Raw genomic sequence first — 24,521 nt, 5'->3', positions numbered from 1 at the left:
CGCGCGTGAGGTCGGGGACACCGCTCGGTGTGGAGGCGTGGTGGCGACGGAGTCCGAGATAAAGCCGGCGACGATGGACGCCGTGGGACGTCGCAGATGAGCTTATCAGCACCGGCACCCGGGTCATGGCGCGACAGCCCGAAGGGGTGGCGCGGCGGAGGAGCGCGGGTTGGTGCAACCACGGGGACAGCCTCTGGACGGCGGCGTGGACCGCGTGCCACGCTCGCTACGGCCCGACGGGGCGACGCAGTAGCGGCGCGAGGGTCGGTACTGCCACCGGGACGACCTGGAGCGGACGGCCTCTGGGCGGCGGTGGACCGCGGGCCGTGGTACTACAACCCGAAGGGGCGACGCAACGGTGACGCAGGGTGCAGCTGGGAGAAGAACCACGGGGCGGCGGCGCTACGGCTCGACGGGGCGACGCAGCGGCAACCCATTGCTCGATCGGTAGAGGCGCACGCTAAACTCGGGATGGTCTTCACGAGGCCTGCGGAGGTGCGCGCAACCGACAGACCAGGTCGGTCGCATGACGTAGATGAGGCGGATCGCGGCTGGCCGGTGATCAATCCGATAGCGCGCGAGGTCGGGGACGCCGCTCGGTGGAGGCGCAGTGGCGGCGGAGTCCGAGATGAAGCCGCCGGCGGCGGGCGGCATAGCGGCTATGATTGGCCACAGCATGGCGCGAGGCCGCTGGATCGGGGTGATGCAGGAGTCCCGGTCGGAGCAGGGCGGTGACGGCCGACGCAGGGCGACGGGCGGACCGACGCGGGGACGGCGGCTGGCCCTGACAGGCTGCCTCGGCGCGCGTGGCTGTGGGGTCAGAGGAGAGGCCGGCTGGTCGCGCCAGGGTCGGAGTAGAGGCGCTCGGGGTCGACGGCGACGGTGGGCGACGCAAACCGATCAAGAATAGATCGGAAAATAAAAAAAAAACCGTGCGATCAAGATGACCGGCGGGAGAGAGAAAACCCCGAAGCAAGGCTCGGTGAAAAGACTCTTTAGGGCAGCCGGTCAACACGACCAGCGAACGAACCCTAGGTACGGGCGGCGTGGCCCCCGGCGACGGTTATGGAGGCCGACCGCCCCAGGGGCGGCGCGCGGGTGCGAAAGCGGCGGCGGCTAGGGTTTAGAATTGACTTGTGATAGATACCATGTTATAAGGAAGAGAGGAGGATTGGTGAAATTGTTGCGGAATATGACGGATGTATTATTGAGCCTCGAGGGCGAATATATATTGAGTACAAGACTTGGAGGGCAAGACACCTCTCTTAAAGATAAGGTAGGAGACAGATTACAAATTCTAAACTACCAAATACATGTATCCCAAATATATCTCTAACAACCACCTCCACCAAGGAAGTAACCACATTGATTAGAATGCTAGGCTGGAGAGTCAAGGAAGATGTAAGAGCATCTCCAGCCACGCCCCCAATAGGCCCTCCAGGTCACTTTTTCGGCGCCGGCGTAAAAAAACGCCCCAGTCGTGTCCCCAGGACGCCGAAAAACGCCGGTTCGGCCCTTTTTCCGCCCGGCGGTCACAGGCCGAACCCGGCGCACTAGGGGGCAGTTGGGGGCTCCGGCGTAAGGGAAAAGCGCGGCTGACCCACGCCGTCAGGGGAAAAGTCAAGGTTTTCTTCCCCGACTCGCCTCCCACCCCCCGCGCCCTCGGCCGCCAGTAGCTATATCCCGGCGCCGCCCGTCGCCTTTCACCACTAGATAGCCATTCCACGCTGGAAAAATAGTAGAGCTTCGCCACGGCAGCCCCTCCAACAACAGTTGGGCGTTTCCGGCCGCCGTTTCCGGCCGTGGAGGGGCAGTTTAGCGGCGGGTACACGCCCACCGGGCACAAGGAGTTCGGCGATTTGCCTGACTCGACGATGGACTCGGATAACGAGGAAGCGCTCACTGCGCTGCTGGAGGAGGAAGCCGAGGCCGACGTCCAGGAAGAAGAGCATCTCATGGTGCTCACCGCCCTCGCCCAGCTGCTGGCGAGCAATGAAAAGCCACGGCGAGGTGGCTCGGTGCCGGGGCGGGTGAAAGCAAAGAACCGGCATCGTCTCGAAGGCTACTGCATGCTCTACTCCGACTACTTCGCCGATGCTCCACTTCACGGCGAGAAAACATTTCAGCGCCGTTATCGGATGAGCCGAAAGCTCTACCTCAGGATTGTGAATTCCATCCGGGAGTTCGACAACTACTTCAAGTGCAAGATGGATTGTACCGGCGCCCTTGGGTTCACCTCCATCCAGAAGTGCACGACAACGATGAGGATGCTGATATGTCTCCAATGTATCTATAATTTTTGATTGCTCCATACTATATTATCTACTATTTTGGGCAATATTGGGCTTTATTATCCACTTTTATATTACTTTTGGGACTAACCTATTAACCGGAGGCCCAGCTCAGATTTGCTGTTTTTTTGCCTATTTCAGTGTTTCGAAGAAAAGGAATATCAAACGGAGTCGAAACGGAATGAAATCAACTGGAGAAGTTATTTTGGAAGGAAACCTACCGGATAGACTTGGACCCTACGTCAGAAGATGAAGGAGGAGCTCACGAGGGTACGGGCGCGCCCATCCCCCTGGGGCGCGCCCCCTGCCTTGTGGCCCCCCCTTCGGTCCACCGACATACCTCCTGCACCCATATATACCTACGTAACCTAAAACTTCCAGAACGGAGATTAGATCGGGAGTTCCGCCGCCGCAAGCCTCCGTAGCCACCGAAAACCAATCTAGTGTTGGGTTTCGTAGTAATTTCAAAAATATTCCTACGCACATGCAAGATTATGTGATGCATAGCAACGAGAGGGGAGAGTGTTGTCTACGTACCCAACGTAGACCGACTGCGGAAGCGATGACACGACGTAGAGGAAGTAGTCGTACGTCTTCACGATCCAACCGATCAAGCACCGAAACTACGGCACCTCCGAGTTCGAGCACACGTTCAGCTCGATGACGATCCCCGGACTCCGATCCAACAAAGTGTCGGGGAAGAGTTCCGTCAGCACGACGGCGTGGTGACGATCTTGATGTACTACGGCAGCAGGGCTTCGCCTAAACTCCGCTACAGTATTATCGAGGAATATGGTGGCAGGGGGCACCGCACACGGCTAAGGAATAGATCACGTGGATCAACTTGTGTGTCTAGAGGTGCCCCCTGCCTCCGTATATAAAGGAGTAGAGGGGGGGAGGCTGGCCGGCCAAGGAGGAGGGCGCAGGAGAGTCCTACTCCCTCTAGGAGTAGGATTCCCCCCCCCCCCCAATCCTAGTCGGAATAGGATTCGCGGAGGGGGAAAAGAGGAGGAGGGGGCCGGCCACCTCTCCTAGTCCTAGTAGGACTACGGGATGGGGGAGGCGCACAGCCCATCTAGGGCAGCCTCTTCTCTTTTCCACCAAGGCCCACTATGGCCCATATAGCTCCCGGGGGGTTCCGGTAACCCTCCCGGTATTCCGGTAAAATCCCGATTTCACCCGGAACACATCCGATATCCAAACATAGGCTTCCAATATATCAATCTTTACGTCTCGACCATTTCGAGACTCCTCGTCATGTCCATGATCACATCCGGGACTCCGAACAACTTTCGGTACATCAAAATGCATAAACTCATAATATAACTGTCATCGTAACCTTAAGCGTGCGGACCCTACGGGTTCGAGAACAATGTAGACATGACCGAGACATGTCTCCGGTCAATAACCAATAGCGGGACCTGGATGCCCATATTGGCTCCTACATATTCTACGAAGATCTTTATCGGTCAGACCGCATAACAACATACGTTGTTCCCTTTGTCATCGGTATGTTACTTGCCCGAGATTCGATCGTCGGTATCCAATACCTAGTTCAATCTCGTTATCGGCAAGTCTCTTTACTCGTTCCGTAATACATCATCTCACAACTACCATATTAGTTGTAATGCTTGCAAGGCTTATGTGATGTGTATTACCGAGAGGGCCCAGAGATACCTCTCCGACAATCGGAGTGACAAATCCTAATCTCGAAATACGCCAACCCAACATCTACCTTTGGAGACACATGTAATGCTCCTTTATAATCACCCAGTTACGTTGTGACGTTTGGTAGCACCCAAAGTGTTCCTCCGGCAAACGGGAGTTGCATAATCTCATAGTCATAGGAACATGTATAAGTCATGAAGAAAGCAGTAGCAACATACTAAACGATCGGGTGCTAAGCTAATGGAATGGCTCATGTCAATCAGATCATTCAACTAATGATGTGACCTCGTTAATCAAATAACAACTCATTGTTCATGGTCAGGAAACATAACCATCTTTGATTAACGAGCTAGTCTAGTAGAGGCATACTAGTGACACTTTGTTTGTCTATGTATTCACACATGTATTATGTTTCCGGTTAATACAATTCTAGCATGAATAATAAACATTTATCATGATTATAAGGAAATAAATAATAACTTTATTATTGCCTCTAGGGCATATTTCCTTCAGTCTCCCACTTGCACTAGAGTCAATAATCTAGATTACACTGTAATGATTCTAACACCCATGGAGGCTTGGTGCTGATCATGTTTTTCTCATGGAAGAGGCTTAGTCAACGGGTCTGCAACATTCAGATCCGTATGTATCTTGCAAATCTCTATGTCTCCCACCTGGACTAGATCCCGGATGGAGTTGAAGCGTCTCTTGATGTATTTGGTCCTTTTGTGAAATCTGGATTCCTTTGCCAAGGCAATTGCACCAGTATTGTCACAAAAGATTTTCATTGGACCCGATGCATTAGGTATGACACCTAGATCGGATATGAACTCCTTCATCCAGACTCCTTCGTTCGCTGCTTCCGAAGCAGCTATGTACTCCGCTTCACATGTAGATCCCGCTACGACGCTTTGTTTAGAACTGCACCAACTGACAGCTCCACCGTTTAATGTAAACACGTATCCAGTTTGTGATTTAGAATCGTCCGGATCAGTGTCAAAGCTTGCATCAACGTAACCTTTTATGGTGAGCTCTTTGTCACCTCCATATACGAGAAACATATCCTTAGTCCTTTTCAGGTATTTCAGGATGTTCTTGACCGCTGTCCAGTGATCCACTCCTGGATTACTTTGGTACCTCCCTGCTAAACTTATAGCAAGGCACACATCAGGTCTGGTACACAGCATTGCATACATGATAGATCCTATGGCTGATGCACAGGGAACATCTTTCATATTCTCTCTATCTTCTGCAGTGGTCGGGCATTGAGTCTTACTTAACTTCACACCTTGTAACACAGGCAAGAACCCTTTCTTTGCTTGATCCATTTTGAACTTCTTCAAAATTTTGTCAAGGTATGTGCTTTGTGAAAGTCCAATTAAGCGTCTTGATCTATCTCTATAGATCTTAATGCCTAATATGTAAGCAGCTTCACCGAGGTCTTTCATTGAAAAACTTTTATTCAAGTATCCCTTTATGCTATCCAGAAATTCTATATCATTTCCAATCAGCAATATGTCATCCACATATAATATCAGAAATGCTACAGAGCTCCCACTCACTTTCTTGTAAATACAGGCTTCTCCGAAAGTCTGTATAAAACCAAATGCTTTGATCACACTATCAAAACGTTTATTCCAACTCCGAGAGGCTTGCACCAGTCCATAAATGGATCACTGGAGCTTGCATACTTTGTTAGCTCCCTTTGGATCGACAAAACCTTCCGGTTGCATCATATACAACTCTTCTTCCAGAAATCCATTCAGGAATGCAGTTTTGACATCCATCTGCCAAATTTCATAATCATAAAATGCAGCAATTGCTAACATGATTCGGATGGACTTAAGCATCGCTAAGGGTGAGAAGGTCTCATCGTAGTCAATCCCTTGAACTTGCCGAAAACCTTTTGCGACAAGTCGAGCTTTGTAGACAGTAACATTACCATCAGCGTCAGTCTTCTTCTTAAAGATCCATTTATTCTCAATTGCTTGCCGATCATCGGGCAAGTCAACCAAAGTCCATACTTTGTTCTCATACATGGATCCCATCTCAGATTTCATGGCTTCAAGCCACTTTGCGGAATCTGGGCTCACCATCGCTTCTTCATAGTTCGTAGGTTCATCATGATCTAGTAGCATGACTTCCAGAACAGGATTACCGTACCACTCTGGTGCGGATCTTACTCTGGTTGATCTATGAGGTTCAGTAGTATCTTGATCTGAAGTTTCATGATCATTATCATTGGCTTCCTCACTAACTGCTATAGGTGTCACTGAAACAGTTTTCTGTTATGAACTACTTTCCAGTAAGGGATCAGGTACAGTTACCTCATCAAGTTCTACTTTCCTCCCACTCACTTCTTTCGAGAGAAACTCCTTCTCTAGAAAGGATCCATTCTTAGCAACGAATGTCTTGCCTTCGGATCTGTGATAGAAGGTGTACCCAACAGTCTCCTTTGGGTATCCTATGAAGACACATTTCTCCGATTTGGGTTCGAGCTTATCAGGTTGAAGCTTTTTCACATAAGCCTCACAACCCCAAACATTAAGAAACGACAACTTTGGTTTCTTGCCAAACCACAGTTCATAAGGCGTCGTCTCAACGGATTTTGATGGTGCCCTATTTAACGTGAATGCGACCGTCTCTAGAGCATAACCCCAAAACGATAGCGGTAAATCAGTAAGAGACATCATAGATCGCACCATATCCAGTAAAGTACGATTACGACGTTCGGACACACCATTACGCTGTGGTGTTCCAGGTGGCGTGAGTTGCGAAACTATTCCACAAATTTTCAAATCTACACCAAACTCGTAACTCAAATATTCTCCTCCACGATCAGATCGTAGAAACTTTATTTTCTTGTTACGATGATTTTCAACTTCACTCTGAAATTCTTTGAACTTTTCAAATGTTTCAGACTTGTGTTTCATTAAGTAGATATATCCATATCTGCTTAAATCATCTGTGAATGTGAGAAAATAACGATATCCGCCACGAGCCTCATATTCATCGGGCCACATACATCGGTATGTATGATTTCCAACAAATCTGTTGCTCTCTCCATAGTACCGGAGAACGGTGTTTTAGTCATCTTGCCCATGAGGCACGGTTCGCAAGTACCAAGTGATTCATAATCAAGTGGTTCCAAAAGTCCATCAGTATGGAGTTTCTTCATGCGCTTTACACCGATATGACCTAAACGACAGTGCCACAAATAAGTTGCACTTTCATTATCAACTCTGCATCTTTTGGCTTCAACATTATGAATATGTGTATTACTACTATCGAGATTCAATAAAAATAGACCACTCTTCAAGGGTGCATGACCATAAAAGATATTATTCATATAAATAGAACAACCATTATTCTCTGATTTAAATGAATAACCGTCTCGCATTAAACAAGATCCAGATATAATGTTCATGCTCAACGCTGGCACCAAATAACAATTATTTAGGTCTAATATTAATCCCGAAGGTAGATGTAGAGGTAGCGTGCCGACCGCGATCACATCGACTTTGGAACCGTTTCCCACGCGCATCGTCACCTCGTCCTTTGCCAGTGCCCGCTTATTCCGTAGTCCCTGTTTTGAGTTGCAAATATTAGCAACAGAACCAGTATCAAATACCCAGGTGCTACTGCGAGCTCTAGTAAGGTACACATCAATAACATGTATATCACATATACCTTTGTTCACCTTGCCATCCTTCTTATCCGCCAAATACTTGGGGCAGTTCCGCTTCCAGTGACCAGTCTGCTTGCAGTAGAAGCACTCAGTTTCAGGCTTAGGTCCAGACTTGGGTTTCTTCTCTTGAGCAGCAACTTGCTTGCCGTTCTTCTTGAAGTTCCCCTTCTTCTTCCCTTTGCCTTTTTTTCTTGAAACTAGTGGTCTTGTTGACCATCAACACTTGATGCTCCTTATTGATTTCTACCTCCGCAGCTTTCAGCATTGCGAAGAGCTCGGGAATAGTCTTGTTCATCCCTTGCATATTATAGTTCATCACGAAGCTCTTGTAGCTTGGTGGCAGTGATTGGAGAATTCTGTCAATGACGCAATCATCCGGAAGATTAACTCCCAATTGAATCAAGTGATTATTATACCCAGACATTTTGAGTATATGCTCATTGACAGAACTGTTCTCCTCCATCTTGCAGCTATAGAACTTATTGGAGACTTCATATCTCTCAATCCGGGCATTTGCTTGAAATATTAACTTCAACTCCTGGAACATCTCATATGCTCCATGACGTTAAAAACGTCGTTGAAGTCCCGATTCTAGGCCGTAAAGCATGGCACACTGAACTATCGAGTAGTCATCAGCTTTGCTCTGCCAGACGTTCATAACATCTGGTGTTGCTCCAGCAGCAGGCCTGGCACCCAGCGGTGCTTCTAGGACGTAATTCTTCTGAGCAGCAATGAGGATAATCCTCAAGTTACGGACCCAGTCCGTGTAATTGCTACCATCATCTTTCAACTTTGCTTTCTCAAGGAACGCATTAAAATTCAACGGAACAACAACACGAGCCATCTATCTACAATCAACATAAACAAGCAAGATACTATCAGGTACTAAGTTCATGATAAGTTTAAGTTCAATTAATCAAATTACTTAAGAACTCCCACTTAGATAGACATCCTCTAATCTTCTAAGTGATTACGTGATCCAAATCAACTAAACCATAACGGATCATCATGTGAGATGGAGTAATTTTCAATGGTGAACATCGTTATGTTGATCATATCTACTATATGATTCACGCTCGACCTTTCGGTCTCCGTGTTCCGAGGCCATATCTGCATATGCTAGGCTCGTCAAGTTTAACCTGAGTATTCTGCGTGTGCAAAACTGGCTTGCACCCGTTGTAGATGGATGTAGAGCTTATCACACCCGATCATCACGCGGTGTCTGGGCACGACGAACTTTGGCAACGGTGCATACTCAGGGAGAACACTTCTCGATAATTTAGTGAGAGATCATCTTATAATGCTACCGTCAATCAAAGCAAGATAAGATGCATAAAAAGATAAACATCACATGCAATCAATTTAAGTGATATGATATGGCCATCTCCGAAGCACCGTCATGATCACCATCGTCACCGGCGCGACACCTTGATCTCCATCGTAGCATCGTTGTCGTCTCGCTAATCTTATGCTTCCACGACTATCACTACCGCTTAGTAATAAAGTAAAGCATTACATCGCGATTGCATTGCATACAATAAAGCGACAACCATATGGCTCCTGCCAGTTGCCGATAACTCAGTTACAAAACATGATCATCTCATACAATAAAATTCAGCATCATGTCTTGACCATATCACATCACAACATGCCCTGCAAAAACAAGTTAGACGTCCTCTACTTTGTTGTTGCAAGTTTTACGTGGCTGCTACGGGCTTAAGTAAGAACCAATCTCACCTACGCATCAAAACCACAACGATAGTTTGTCAAATAGACTCCGTTTTAACCTTCGCAAGGACCGGGCGTAGCCATACTTGGTTCAACTAAAGTTGGAGAGACAGTCGCCCGCAAGCCATCTATGTGCAAAGCACGTCGAGGGAACCGGTCTCGCGTAAGCGTACGCGTAAGGTTGGTCCGGGTCGTCTCGTCCAACAATACCGCCGAACCAAAGTATGACATGCTGGTAGGCAGTATGACTTATATCGCCCACAACTCACTTGTGTTCTACTCGTGCATATAACATCAACATAAATAACCTAGGCTCGGATGCCACTGTTGGGTTTCGTAGTAATTTCAAAAAATTTCCTACGCACACGCAAGATCATGTGATGCATAGCAACAAGAGGGGAGAGTGTTGTCTACGTAGCCAACGCAGACCGACTGCGGAAGCGATGACACGACGTAGAGGAAGTAGTCGTACGTCTTCACGATCCAACCGATCAAGCACCGAAACTACGGCACCTCCGAGTTCGAGCACACGTTCAGCTCGATGACGATCCCCGGACTCCGATCCAGCAAAGTGTCGGGGAAGAGTTCCGTCAGCATGACAGTGTGGTGACGATCTTGATGTACTACGGCAGCAGGGCTTCGCCTAAACTCCGCTACAGTATTATCGAGGAATATGGTGGCAGGGGGCACCGCACATGGCTAAGGAATAGATCACGTGGATCAACTTGTGTGTCTAGAGGTGCCCCCTGCCTCCGTATATAAAGGAGTAGAGGGGAGGAGGCTGGCCGGCCAAGGAGGAGGGCGCAGGAGAGTCCTACTCCCTCTAGGAGTAGGATTCCCCCCCCCCCCCAATCCTAGTCGGAATAGGATTCGCGGAGGGGGAAAAGAGGAGGAGGGGGCCGGCCACCTCTCCTAGTCCTAATAGGACTAGGGGAAGGGGGAGGCGCACAGCCCATCTAGGGCAGCCTCTTCTCTTTTCCACCAAGGTCCACTATGGCCCATATAGCTCCCGGGGGGTTCCGGTAACCCTCCCGATATTCCGGTAAAATCCCGATTTCACCCGGAACACATCCGATATCCAAACATAGGCTTCCAATATATCAATATTTACGTCTCGACCATTTCGAGACTCCTCGTCATGTCCATGATCACATCCGGGACTCCGAACAACCTTCGGTACATCAAAATGCATAAACTCATAATATAACTGTCATCGTAACCTTAAGCGTGCGGACCCTACGGGTTCGAGAACAATGTAGACATGACCGAGACATGTCTCCGGTCAATAACCAATACCGGGACCTGGATGCCCATATTGGCTCCTACATATTCTACGAAGAACTTTATCGGTCAGACCGCATAACAACATACGTTGTTCCCTTTGTCATCGGTATGTTACTTGCCCGAGATTCGATCGTCGGTATCCAATACCTAGTTCAATCTCGTTATCGGCAAGTCTCTTTACTCGTTCCGTAATACATCATCTCACAACTACCATATTAGTTGTAATGCTTGCCAGGCTTATGTGATGTGTATTACCGAGAGGGCCTAGAGATACCTCTCCGACAATCGGAGTGACAAATCCTAATCTCGAAATACGCCAACCCAACATCTACCTTTGGAGACACATGTAATGCTCCTTTATAATCACCCAGTTACGTTGTGACGTTTGGTAGCACCCAAAGTGTTCCTCCGGCAAACGGGAGTTGCATAATCTCATAGTCATAGGAACATGTATAAGTCATGAAGAAAGCAGTAGCAACATACTAAACGATCGGGTGCTAAGCTAATGGAATGGGTCATGTCAATCAGATCATTCAACTAATGATGTGACCTCGTTAATCAAATAACAACTCATTGTTCATGGTCAGGAAACATAACCATCTTTGATTAACGAGCTAGTCTAGTAGAGGCATACTAGTGACACTTTGTTTGTCTATGTATTCACACATGTATTATGTTTCCGGTTAATACAATTCTAGCATGAATAATAAACATTTATCATGATTATAAGGAAATAAATAATAACTTTATTATTGCCTCTAGGGCATATTTCCTTCATCTAGACCCGTTCCGGCACCCTGCCGGAGGGGGCAATCCTTCTCCGGTGGCCATCTTCATCATCCTGGTGCTCTCCATGACGAGGAGGGAGTAGTTCACCCTCGGGGCTGAGGGTATGTACCAGTAGCTATGTGTTTGATCTCTCTCTCTCTCTCTCGTGTTCTTGATTTGGCACGATCTCGATGTATCGCGAGCTTTGCTATTATAGTTGGATCTTATGTTTCTCCTCCCCCGCTTCTCTCTTGTAATGAATTGAGTTTCCCCTTTGAAGTAATCTTATCGGACTGAGTCTTTAAAGATTTGAGAACACTTGATGTATGTCTTGCGTTGGATACCCGTGGTGACAATGGGGTATTCTATTGATCCACTTGATGTATGTTTTGGTGATCAACTTGCGGGTTCCGCCCATGAACCTATGCTTAGGGGTTGGCACACGTTTTCGTCGTGATTCTCCGGTAGAAACTTTGGGGCACTCTTTGAGGTTCTATGTGTAGGTTGAATAGATGAGTCTGAGATTGTGTGATGCATGTCATATAATCATACCCACGGAGTATCTAGGTGACATTAGGGTTTTGGTTGATTTGTGTCTTAAGGTGTTATTCTAGTATGAACTCTAGGGCTGTTTGTGACACTTACAAGAATAGCCCAATGGATTGATTGGAAAGAATAACTTTGAGGTGGTTTCTTACCCTACCATAATCTCTTCGTTCGTTCTCCGCTATTAGTGACTTTGGAGTGACTCTTTGTTGCATGTTGAGGGATAGTTTTATGATCCAATTATGTTAGTATTGTTGAGGGAACTTACACTAGTGAAAGTATGAACTCTAGGCCCTATTTCCTATCATTGCAATACCGTTTACGCTCACTTTTATCACTTGTTACCTTGCTGTTTTTATAATTTCAGATTACAAATACATTTATCTACTATCCATATACCACTTGTATCACCATCTCTTCGCCGAACTAGTGCACCTATACAATTTACCATTGTATTGGGTGTGTTGGGGACACAAGAGACTCTTTGTTATTTGGTTGCAGGGTTGCTTGAGAGAGACCATCTTCATCCTACGCCTCCTACGGATTGATAAACCTTAGGTCATCCACTTAAGGGAAATTTGCTACTGTCCTACAAACCTCTGCACTTGGAGGCCCAACAACGTCTACAAGAAGAAGGTTGTGTAGTAGACATCAAGCTCTTTTCTGGCACCGTTGCCGGGGAGGTGAGTGCTTGAAGGTATATCTTTAGATCTTGCAATCGAGTCTTTTAGTTTCTTGTTTTATCACTAGTTTAGTTTATAAAAGAAAACTATAAAAAATGGAATTGAGCTTGTCTCATACGCTTCACCTTTTTAATATCTTTCCTGAGTATGATGGAAAGGATAATTGTGTTCAAGTGCTAGAAGAAGAAATCTATAAAATGTTTGGCACTAAATATTTGAATGATGAACATGATTGCAATGTTGTTAGTATGAATTCCTTGAATATCCATGATGCTAATGATATGCAAAGCCACAAGCTTGAGGAAGCTATGTTTGATGAAGATGATATTTTTTGTCCCCCAAATTTTGATGAGCATGTTTATTATGATGAAAGCATGCCTCCTATCTATGATGATTATTGTGATGACACGTATGCTTTAAAGAATAATTATAACAATGAAACTTGTCATCTAGATTTCAATTTTCAATCCCATGATAGTTATTTTGTTGAGTTTGCTCTCACTATTATTCATGAAAAGAATTTTGCTTATGTGGAGAGTAATAAAATTTCTATGCTTGTAGATCATGAAAAGAATGCTTTAGGTGCTGGTTATATTGTTGAATTCATTCATGATGCTACTGAAAATTATTATGAGGGAGGAATATATGCTTGTAGGAATTGCAATAATATCAAGTTTCCTCTCTATGTGCTTAAAGTTTTGAAGTTATGCTTGTTTTACCTTCCTATGCAACTTGATTCTTGTTCCCTCAAGTTGTTTGCTTACAAAATCCCTATGCATAGGAAGTGGGTTAGGCTTAAATGTGCTAGTCATATTCTTCATGATGCTATCTTTATGTTACAATTCTTATCCTTTATGTGAGCATCATTGAAATCATCATGCCTAGGTAGGGGCGTTAAACGATAACGCTTGTTGGGAGGCAATCCAATTTTATTTTAGTTCCTTGCTTTTTGTTCCTGTTTAGTAATAAATAATTCATCTAGCCTCTGTTTAGATGCGGTTTTATGCTTTTAATTAGTGTTTGTGCCAAGTAGAACCTTTGGGGAGACTTGGGGAAAGTCTTGTTGATCATGCTGTAAAAAATAGAAACTTTAGCGCTCAGATGGTTAATCAAATAGCAACTCTTTTGTTCATGGTTAGGAAACATAACCATCTTCGATTAACGAGCTAGTCAAGTAGAGGCATACTAGTGACACTCTGTTTGTCTATGTATTCACACATGTATTATGTTTCCGGTTAATACAATTCTAGCATGAATAATAAACATTTATCATGATATAAGGAAATAAATAATAACTTTATTATTGCCTCTAGGGCATATTTCCTTCAGTCTCCCACTTGCACTAGAGTCAATAATCTAGTTCACATCACCATGTGATCCAACACTAATAGTTCAGATCACCATGTGTTTAACACCCATAGTTCACATTGTCATGTGACCTATACTCAAAGGGTTTACTACATTCAGTAATCTAGTTCACATCGTTTATGTGATTAACACCCAAACAGTACTAAGGTGTGATCATGTTTTGCTTGTGAGATAATTTTAGTCAACGGGTCTGTCACATACAGATTCGTAAGTATTTTGCGAATTCTATGTCTACAATGCTCTGCACGGAGCTACTCTAGCTAATTTCTCCCACTTTAAATATGTATCTAGATCGAGACTTAGAGTCATCCAGATCTGTGTCAAAACTTGCATCGACGTAACTTTTTATGACGAACCTTTTTGTCACCTCCATAATCGAGAAATATATCCTTATTCCACTAAGGATAATTTTGACCGCTGTCCAGTAATCTACTCCTAGATCATTATTGTACTCCCTTGCCAAAATTAGTGTAGGGTATACAATAGATCTGGTACATAGCATGGCATACTTTATAGAACCTATGGCTGAGGCATAGGGAATGACTTTCATTCTCTTTCTATCTTCTGCCGTGGTCGGGCTTTGAGTCTTACTCAATTTCACACCTTGTTACACAGGCAAGAACTCTTCCTTTGACTGTTCCATTTTGAACTACTTCAAAATCTTGTCAAGGTATGTACTCATTGAAAAAAAACTTATCAAGCGTCTTGATCTATCTCTATAGATCTTAGTGCTTAATATGTAAGCAGCTTCACCGAGGTATTTCATTGAAAAACTCTTATTCAAGTATCCCTTTATGCTATCCAGAAATTCTATATCATTTCCAATCAGTAATATGTCATCCACATATAATATCAGAAATGCTACAGATCTCCCACTCACTTTCTTGTAAATACAGGCTTCTCCGAAAGTCTGTATAAAACCAAATGCTTTGATCACACTATCAAAGCGTTTATTCCAACTCCGAGAGGCTTGCACCAGTCCATAGATGGATCGCTGGAGCTTGCACATTTTGTTAGCACCTTTAGGATTGACAAAACCATCTTGTTGCATCACATACAACTCTTCTTTACTAAATCCATTAAGGAATGCAGTTTTTGTTTTTCGATTTGCCAGATTTCATAAAATGCGGCAATTGCTAACATGATTCGGACAGACTTAAGCATAGATACGAGTGAGAAACTCTCATCGTAGACAACACCTTGAGCTTGTCGAAAACCATTTGCGACAATTCTAGCTTTGTAGATAGTAACACTACTATCCGTGTCCGTCTTCCTCTTGAAGATCCATTTATTATCAATGGCTTGCCGATCCTCGGGCAAGTCCACCAAAGTCCACACTTTGTTCTCATACATGGATCCCACCTCAGATTTCATGGCTTCAAGCCATTTTGTGGAATCTGGGCTCACCATCGCTTCTTCATAGTTCGTAGGTTCATCATGATCTAGTAGCATGATTTCCAGAACAGGATTACCGTACCACTCTGGCGCGGATCTCACTCTGGTTGATCTACGAGGTTCAGTAGTATCTTGTCCTGAAGTTTCATGATCATTATCATTAGCTTCCTCACTAATTGGTGTAGGTGTCGCAGAAACAGTTTTCTGTGATGTACTACTTTCCAATAAGGGAGCAGGTACAGTTACCTCATCAAGTTCTACTTTCCTCCCACTCACATCTTTCGAGAGAAACTCCTTCTCCAGAAAGTTTCCGAATTTAGCAACAAAAGTCTTGCCTTCGGATCTGTGATAGAAGGTGTATCCAATAGTTTCCTTTGGATATCCTATGAAGACACATTTCTCCGATTTGGGTTCGAGCTTATCAGGTTGAAGCTTTTTCACATAAGCATCGCAGCCCCAAACTTTCAGAAACGACAACTTTGGTTTCTTGCCAAACCATAGTTCATAAGGCGTCGTCTCAACGGATTTTGATGGTGCCCTATTTAACGTGAATGCAACTGTCTCTAATGCATAACCCCAAAACGATAGTGGTAGATCGGTAAGAGACATCATAGATCGCACTATATCTAATAAAGTACGGTTATGACGTTCGGACACACCATTAAACTGTGGTGTTCTAGGTGGCGTGAGTAGTGAAACTATTTCACATTGTTTTAACTGAAGACCAAACTCGTAACTCAAATACTCTTCTCCACGATCAGATCGCAGAAACTTTATTTTCTTGTTATGATGATTTTCCACTTCACTCTGAAATTCTTTGAACTTTTCAAATGTTTCAGACTTATGTTTCATCAAGTAGATATACTCATATCTGCTCAAATTATCTGTGAAGAACAGAAAATAATGATACCTGTTGCAAGCCTTAATATTCATCGGACCACATACATCAGTATGTATGATTTCCAACAAATCTGTTGCTTGCTTCATTGTTCCGAAGAACGGCGTTTTAGTCATCTTGCCCATAAGGCATGGTTCGCAAGCATCAAGTGATTCATAATCAAGTGATTCCAAAAGCCCATTAGCATGGAGTTTCTTCATGCGCTTTACACCAATATGACTTAAACGGCAGTGCCACAAATAAGTTGCACTATCATTATTAACTTTGCATCTTTTGGTTTCAATATTATGAATATGTGTATCACTACGATCGAGATCCAACGAACTTGTTTCATTGGGTGTATGACCATCGAAGGTTTTATTCATGTAAACAAAACAACAATTATTCTCTGACTTTAATGAATAACCGTATTGCAATAAACATGAACAAATCATATTCATGCTCAACGCAAAAACCAAATAACACTTATTTAGGTTCAACACTAATCCCGAAAGTATAGGGGAGTGTGCGATGATGATCATATCAATCTTGGAACTACTTCCAACACACATCGTCACTTCACCCTTAACTAGTCTCTGTTTATTCTGCAACTCCTGTTTCGAGTTACTACTCTTAGCAACTGATCCAGTATCAAATACTGAGGGGTTGCTATAAACACTAGTAAAGTACACATCAATAACATGTATATCAAATATACTTTTGTTCACTTTGCCATCCTTCTTATCCGCCAATCACTTGGGGTAGTTCTGCTTCCAGTGACCAGTCCCTTTGGAGTAGAAGCACTTAGTCTCAGGCTTAGGACCAGACTTGGGCTTCTTCACATGAGCAGCAACTTGCTTGCTGTTTTTCTTGAAGTTCCCCTTTTTTTCCTTTGCCCTTTTTCTTGAAACTAGTGATCTTGTCAACCATCAACACTTGATGCTCTTTCTTGATTTCTACCTTCATCGATTTCATCATCATGAAAAGCTTGGGATTCATTTTCGTCATCCCTTGAATACTATAGTTCATCACGAAGTTCTACTAACTTGGTGATGGTGACTAGAGAATTCTGTCAATCACTATATTATCTGGAAGATTAACTCCCACTTGATTCAAGCGATTGTAGTACCCAGTCAATCTGAGAACATGCTCACTAGTTGAGCGATTCTCCTCCATCTTTTAGCTATAGAACTTGTTGGAGACTTCATATCTCTCAACTCGGGTATTTGCTTGAAATATTAACTTCAACTCCTGGAACATCTCATATGGTCCATGACGTTCAAAACGTCTTTGAAGTCCCGATTCTAAGCCATTAAGCATGGTGCACTAAACTATCAAGTAGTCATCATATTTAGCTAACCAAACGTTCATAACGTCAGCATCTGCTCCTGCAATAGGTCTATCACCTAGCGGTGCATCAAGGACATAATTCCTCTGTGCAGCAATGAGGATAAACCTCAGATCACGGATCCAATCCGCATCATTGCTACTAACATCTTTCAACACAATTTTCTCTAGGAACATATCAAAATAAACACAGGGAAGCAACAACGCGAGCTATTGATCTACAACATAATTTGCAAAATACTACCAGGACTTAGTTCATGATAAATTTAAGTTCAATTAATCATATTACTTAAGAACTCCCACTTAGATAGACATCCCTCTAATCCTCTAAGTGATCACGTGATCCAAATCAACTAAACCATGTCCGATCATCACGTGAGATGGAGCAGTTTCATTGGTGAACATCACTATGTTGATCATATCTACTATATGATTCACGCTCGACCTTTCGGTCTCCGTGTTCCGAGGCCATATCTGTATATGCTTGGCTCGTCAAGTATAACCTGAGTATTCCACGTGTGCAACTGTTTTTTCACCCGTTGTATTTGAACGTAGAGCCTATCACACCCGATCATCACGTGGTGTCTCAGCCCGAAGAACTTTCACAACGGTGCATACTCAGGGAGAACACTTCTTGATAATTAGTGAGAGATCATCGTAAAATGCTACCGTCAAACTAAGCAAGAATAAGATGTATAAAAGATAAACATCATATGCAATCAAAATATGTGACATGATATGGCCATCATCATCTTGCTTCTTTGATCTCCATCTCCAAAGTACTGTCATGATCTATATCATCACCGGCATAACACCATGATCTCCATCATCTTGATCTATATCAATGTGTCGTAACGTGGTCGTCTCGCCAACAATTGCTCTTGCAACTATTGCTATCGCATAGCGATAAAGTAAAGCAATTATTGGACGCTTTCATCTTATGCAATAGAGAGACAACCATAAGGATTTTGCCAGTTGCTGATAACTTCAACAAAACATGATCATCTCGTACAACAACTTATATCTCATCACGTTTTGACCATATCACATCACAACATGCCCTGCAAAAACAAGTTAGATGTCCTCTACTTTGTTGTTGCAAGTTTTACGTGGCTGCTACGGGCTTAAGCAAGAACCAATCTTACCTACGCATCAAAACCACAACGATAGTTTGTCAAGTTGGTGCTGTTTTAACCTTCGCAAGGACCGGGCGTAGTCACACTCGGTTCAACTAAAGTTGGAGAAACTGACACCCGCAAGCCACCTATGTGCAAAGCACGTCGGGAGAACTGGTCTCGTGTAAGCGTACGCGTAATGTCGGTCCGGGCCGCTTCATCCAACAATACCGCCGAACCAAAGTATGACATGCTGGTAAGCAGTATGACTTATATCGCCCACAACTCACTTGTGTTCTACTCGTGCATATAACATCAACACATAAAACCTAGGCTTGGATGCCACTATTGGGGAACGTAGTAATTTCAAAAAATTTCCTACGCACACGCAAGATCATGGTGATGCATAGCAACGAGAGGGGAGAGTGTGATCTACGTACCCTTGTAGATCGACACCGGAAGTGTTTGGTTGATGTAGTAGTACGTCTCCACGGCCCGACCGATCAAGCACCAAAACTATGGCACCTCCGAGTTTTAGCACACGTTCAGCTCGATGACGATCCTCGGACTCCGATCCAGCAAAGTGTCGGGGAAGAGTTCCGTCAGCACGACGGCGTGGTGACGATCTTGATGTACTACTGTCGCAGGGCTTCGCCTAAGCACCGCTACAATATTATCGAGGACTATGGTGGCAGGGGGCGCCGCACACGTCTAAGAATATGATCACGTGGATCAACTTGTGTTCCTCTGGGGTGCCCCTGCCTCCGTATATAAAGGCTCAAGGGGGGGTGCGGCCGGCCTAGGAGAGGCGCACCACGAGGAGTCCTACTCCCTCCGGGAGTAGGATTCCCCCCCCAATCCTAGTTGGAATAGGATTCGCGGAGGGGGAAAAAGAGAAAGGGGGCCGGCCCCCTCTCCTTGTCCTATTCGGACCAAGGGAGGGGAGGGGCGCGCGGCCCATCTCAGGCTGCCTCTTCTCTTTTCCACTAAGGCCCACTAAGGCCCATATAGCTCCCGGGGGGTTCCGGTAACCTCCCAGTACTCTGGTAAAATCCCGATTTCACCCGGAACACTTCCGATATCCAAACATAGGCTTCCAATATATCAATCTTTATGTCTCGACCATTTTGAGACTCCTCGTCATGTCCGTGATCACATTCGGGACTCCGAACAACCTTTGGTACATCAAAACGTATAAACTCATAATATAACTGTCATCGAAACCTTAAGCGTGCGGACCCTACGGGTTCGAGAACAATGTAGACATGACCGAGACATGTCTCCGGTCAATAACCAATAGCGGGACCTGGATGCCCATATTGGCTCCTACATATTCTACGAAGATCTTTATCGGTTAGACCGCATAACAACATACGTTGTTCCCTTTGTCATCGGTATGTTACTTGCCCGAGATTCGATCGTCGGTATCCAATACCTAGTTCAATCTCGTTACCGGCAAGTCTCTTTACTCGTTCCGTAATACATCATCTTGCAACTAACTCATTAGTTGCAATGCTTGCAAGGCTTATGTGATGTGCATTACCGAGAGGGCCCAGAGATACCTCTCCGACAATCGGAATGACAAATCCTAATCTCGAAATACGCCAACCCAACATTTACCTTTGGAGACACCTATAGATCTCCTTTATAATCACCCAGTTACGTTGTGATGTTTGGTAGCACACAAAGTGTTCCTCCGGCAAACGGGAGTTGCATAACCTCATAGTCATAGGAACATGTATAAGTCATGAAGAAAGCAATAGCAACATACTAAACGATCGGGTGCTAAGCTAATGGAATGGGTCATGTAAATCACATCATTCTTCTAATGATGTGATCCCGTTAATCAAATAGCAACTCTTTTGTTCATGGTTAGGAAACATAACCATCTTCGATTAACGAGCTAGTCAAGTAGAGGCATACTAGTGACACTCTGTTTGTCTATGTATTCACACATGTATTATGTTTCCGGTTAATACAATTCTAGCATGAATAATAAACATTTATCATGATATAAGGAAATAAATAATAACTTTATTATTGCCTCTAGGGCATATTTCCTTCAATATATCCATGATCACAGTATAGTTACACAATATGATGTTCTTCATTTACAAAACGGACGAACTGGCCGTGGTGTGACGGATGAACGAATGAACGAAACAGCACCAAAAAAATTACTACAAAACGGACGTACTGGCCCTTGCCAGCGTCGAGATCCGAGAGCAGGCGTCGAGCTCAAGGAGGCGAAGGGTGGTCTTCGGGCGGAGTTGACCATGGCACCATGGATCCCCTGGATCGGGAGGAGGTGTGGGGTCACGGACGGGGAGGAGGAGGATCCCTTTGCGGCCTCCAGCTCAGGCAGCGGCGAGGCGGGGTCGACCAGGCGGGAGGTTGTGCTGCAGAGGAGCTCCGGTGAGCTCTTGGCAACCGCGCCGCCGTATCGAAGGGCGGCGGCCATTGACGAGCAGGGGAGGAGGCGCTGAGTCGCAGGCGGGGAGGAGGATCTCACACCGGCGAGGTAGGGCCGGCCAGCTACAGTTGACGAGCAAGCAAGGAGGAGGAGGCGCCGGGTCACGAGCGGGGAGGAGGAAGAGGATCCCGCAGCGGCCTCTGGCTCAGGCGACGGCGAGGCCAGGTCGAGCAGCGGGGGTTGACGAGCAGGGGGGGTGGAGGAGGATCCCGCGCCGGCCATGGCTCAGGCGATGTGCGGGATCGAGCAGCGGGGGTTGACGAGCAGGGGAGGTGGAGGAGGATCCCGCGCCGGCCACGGCTCAGGCGACGTGCGGGATCGACCGGCGGCAATTGGATGAGCAGGGGATAAGGGAGGGAGAGATGCGGTCGGTCGTGAGGGGTGGGGGTTGTGCGGAAGAAGGAGGGATCGAGGGAGAGATGCGGTCGGTCGTGGTGGGGCCTTGGGGATAAGAGAGAGAGATGGGATGGGTGGTTGGGGTGCGCGTGGTGACTGGTGAGAGACATAGGCGGGTGCGGGCGGCCCAGATCACGCCATGTCACCGATCCGTGGGATCAATCCGCGTGCTGTGTTTTCTCTTTGCCGTATGCAATTTTGTTTACAGACGGCAAAGAGAGCTCTTTGCTCTCTGTAAAACAAATCCCAGACGGCAAAGAGTCTTTGCCATCTGTGTTTTTTTAGAGACGGCAAAGTATGGATTTCCCGTCAGTTGTTCTTTGCTTTCAGTTGCTATCGGCAAAATTTGTCTTTGCCGTCTGGCCCGACGAAATGCTGACGGCAAAGAACAGTACTGACGGCAAATCTCCTATTTCCCGTAGTGCACAATTAAGAAGAATTACATTGAAATTATGACAACTAGCATTCCACATCAAAAATTATCTTTTTTATCATTCACCTACTCGAGGACGAGCAGGAATTAAGTTGGGGATGCTTGATACGTCTCCAACGTATCTATAATTTTTGATTGCTCTATGCTATATTATCTACTGTTTTAGGCAATATTGGGCTTTATTATCCACTTTTATATTACTTTCGGGACTAACCTATTAACCGGAGGCCCAGCCCAGATTTGTTTTTTTTGCCTATTTCAGTGTTTCGAAGAAAAGGAATATCAATTGGAGTCGAAACGGAACGAAATCAACTGGAGAAGTTATTTTTGGAAGGAAACCTACAAGATAGACTTGGACCCTACGTCAGAAGATGAAGGAGGAGCTCACGAGGGTAGGGGCGCGCCCACCCCCTGGGGCGCGCCCCCCTGCCTAGTGGCCCCCCCTTCGGTCCACCGATGTACCTCCTGCACCCATATATACCTCCGTAACCTAAAACTTCCATAACGGAGATTAGATCAGGAGTTCCGCCGCCGCAAGCCTCTGTAGCCACCGAAAACCAATCTAGACCCGTTCCGGCACCCTGCCAGAGGGGGCAATCCTTCTCGGGTGGCCATCTTCATCATCCCGGTGCTCTCCATGATGAGGAGGGAGTAGTTGACCCTCTGGGCTGAGGGTATGTACCAGTAGCTATGTGTTTGATCTCTCTCTCTCTCTCTCTCTCTCGTGTTCTTGATTTGGCACGATCTCGATGTATCGCGAGCTTTGCTATTATAGTTGGATCTTATGTTTTTTCTCCCCCTCTTCTCTCTTGTAATGAATTGAGTTTCCCCTTTGAAGTAATCTTATCAGATTGAGTCTTTAAAGATTTGAGAACACTTGATGTATGTCTTGCGTGGGATACCCGTGGTGTCAATGGGGTATTCTATTGATCCACTTGATGTATGTTTTGGTGATCAACTTGCGGGTTCCGCCCATGAACCTATGCTTAGGGGTTGGCACACGTTTTCGTCGTGATTCTCCGGTAGAAACTTTGGGGCACTCTTTGAGGTTCTATGTGTTGGTTGAATATATGAGTCTGAGATTGTGTGATGCATATCGTATAATCATACCCACGGATACTTGAGGTGACATTGGAGTATCTAGGTGACATTAGGGTTTTGGTTGATTTGTGTCTTAAGGTGTTATTCTAGTACGAACTCTAGGGCTGTTTGTGACACTTATAGGAATAGCCCAACGGATTGATTGGAAAGAATAACTTTGCGGTGGTTTCGTACCCTACCATAATCTCTTCGTTCGTTCTCCGCTATTAGTGACTTTGGAGTGACTCTTTGTTGCATGTTGAGGGATAGTTTTATGATCCAATTATGTTAGTATTGTTGAGGGAACTTACACTAGCGAAACTATGAACCCTAGGCCCTATTTCCTATCATTGCAATACCGTTTCGCTCACTTTAATCACTTGTTACCTTGCTGTTTTATAATTTCAGATTACAAATACCTTTATCTACTATCCATATACCACTTGTATCACCATCTCTTCACCGAACTAGTGCACCTATACAATTTACCATTGTATTGGGTGTGTTGGGGACACAAGAGACTCTTTGTTATTTGGTTGCAGGGTTGCTTGAGAGAGACCATCTTCATCCTACGCCTCCTACGGATTGATAAACCTTAGGTCATCCACTTGAGGGAAATTTGCTACTGTCCTACAAACCTCTGCACTTGGAGGCCCAACAACGTCTACAAGAAGAAGGTTGTGTAGTAGACATCAGATGCTTGCATACGGAGCTCCCGGTGATTCACTCGACGACTATGGGTGCATGGCCGAGTCCACCAGCATAGAGTGTTTCTACAAGTTCTGTCGGGTAGTGGTGGCAGTGTTTGGACCACAATACTTGAGAACACCCAATGCGGAAGACACTGCTTGAATCCTAGCATAGAATGCGGCAAGAGGGTTTCCTGGGATGCTTGGAAGCATCGACTGCATGCATTGGAAATGGAAGAATTGCCCATTTGCTTGGCAGGGGATGTACAAAGGCGCCAAAGGCGGTTGCAGTGTGATACTTGAGGCGGTTGCCACACGGGACCTCTGGATTTGGCACTCCTTCTTTGGTATGCCAGGAACTCACAATGACATCAACGTGCTGCAGTGCTCTCCTGTCTTTGCCAAGCTTGTTGAAGGTCATTCTCCTCCGGTGAACTTCGAGATCAATGGGCGGTACTACAACAAGGGGTACTATCTAGCTGATGGCATCTATCCGAGATGGTCGACATTTGTGAAGACGATCTCAAACCCTATGCCAGGAGGCAAGAACGCCTGGTTTGCGAAGGTTTAGGAGGCTTGCAGGAAGGATGTCGAGCGGGCATTTGGTGTGCTCCAACCTCGATTTGCTGTTGTCCGGTACCCCACTCAGACCTGGTCGAAAGATCAAATGTGGGAGATTATGAATTGCTGTG

General features: G+C 45.5%; 1 pseudogene; it reads right to left on the bottom strand.

Annotated features, from left to right (window-relative positions):
• Positions 1-1,265: 1,265 nt before the first annotated feature.
• LOC147962134 (uncharacterized) lies at positions 1,266-21,453 on the bottom strand (annotated as a pseudogene).
• Between the last annotated feature and the right edge of the window lie 3,068 nt (positions 21,454-24,521).

Source organism: Triticum urartu, chromosome 7A (assembly GCF_056163025.1).
Source record: "Triticum urartu cultivar PI428250 chromosome 7A, HENAU_Tu73, whole genome shotgun sequence".
Lineage (NCBI taxonomy): Eukaryota > Viridiplantae > Streptophyta > Magnoliopsida > Poales > Poaceae > Triticum > Triticum urartu.
This window is presented reverse-complemented; position numbering and strand designations above follow the sequence as displayed.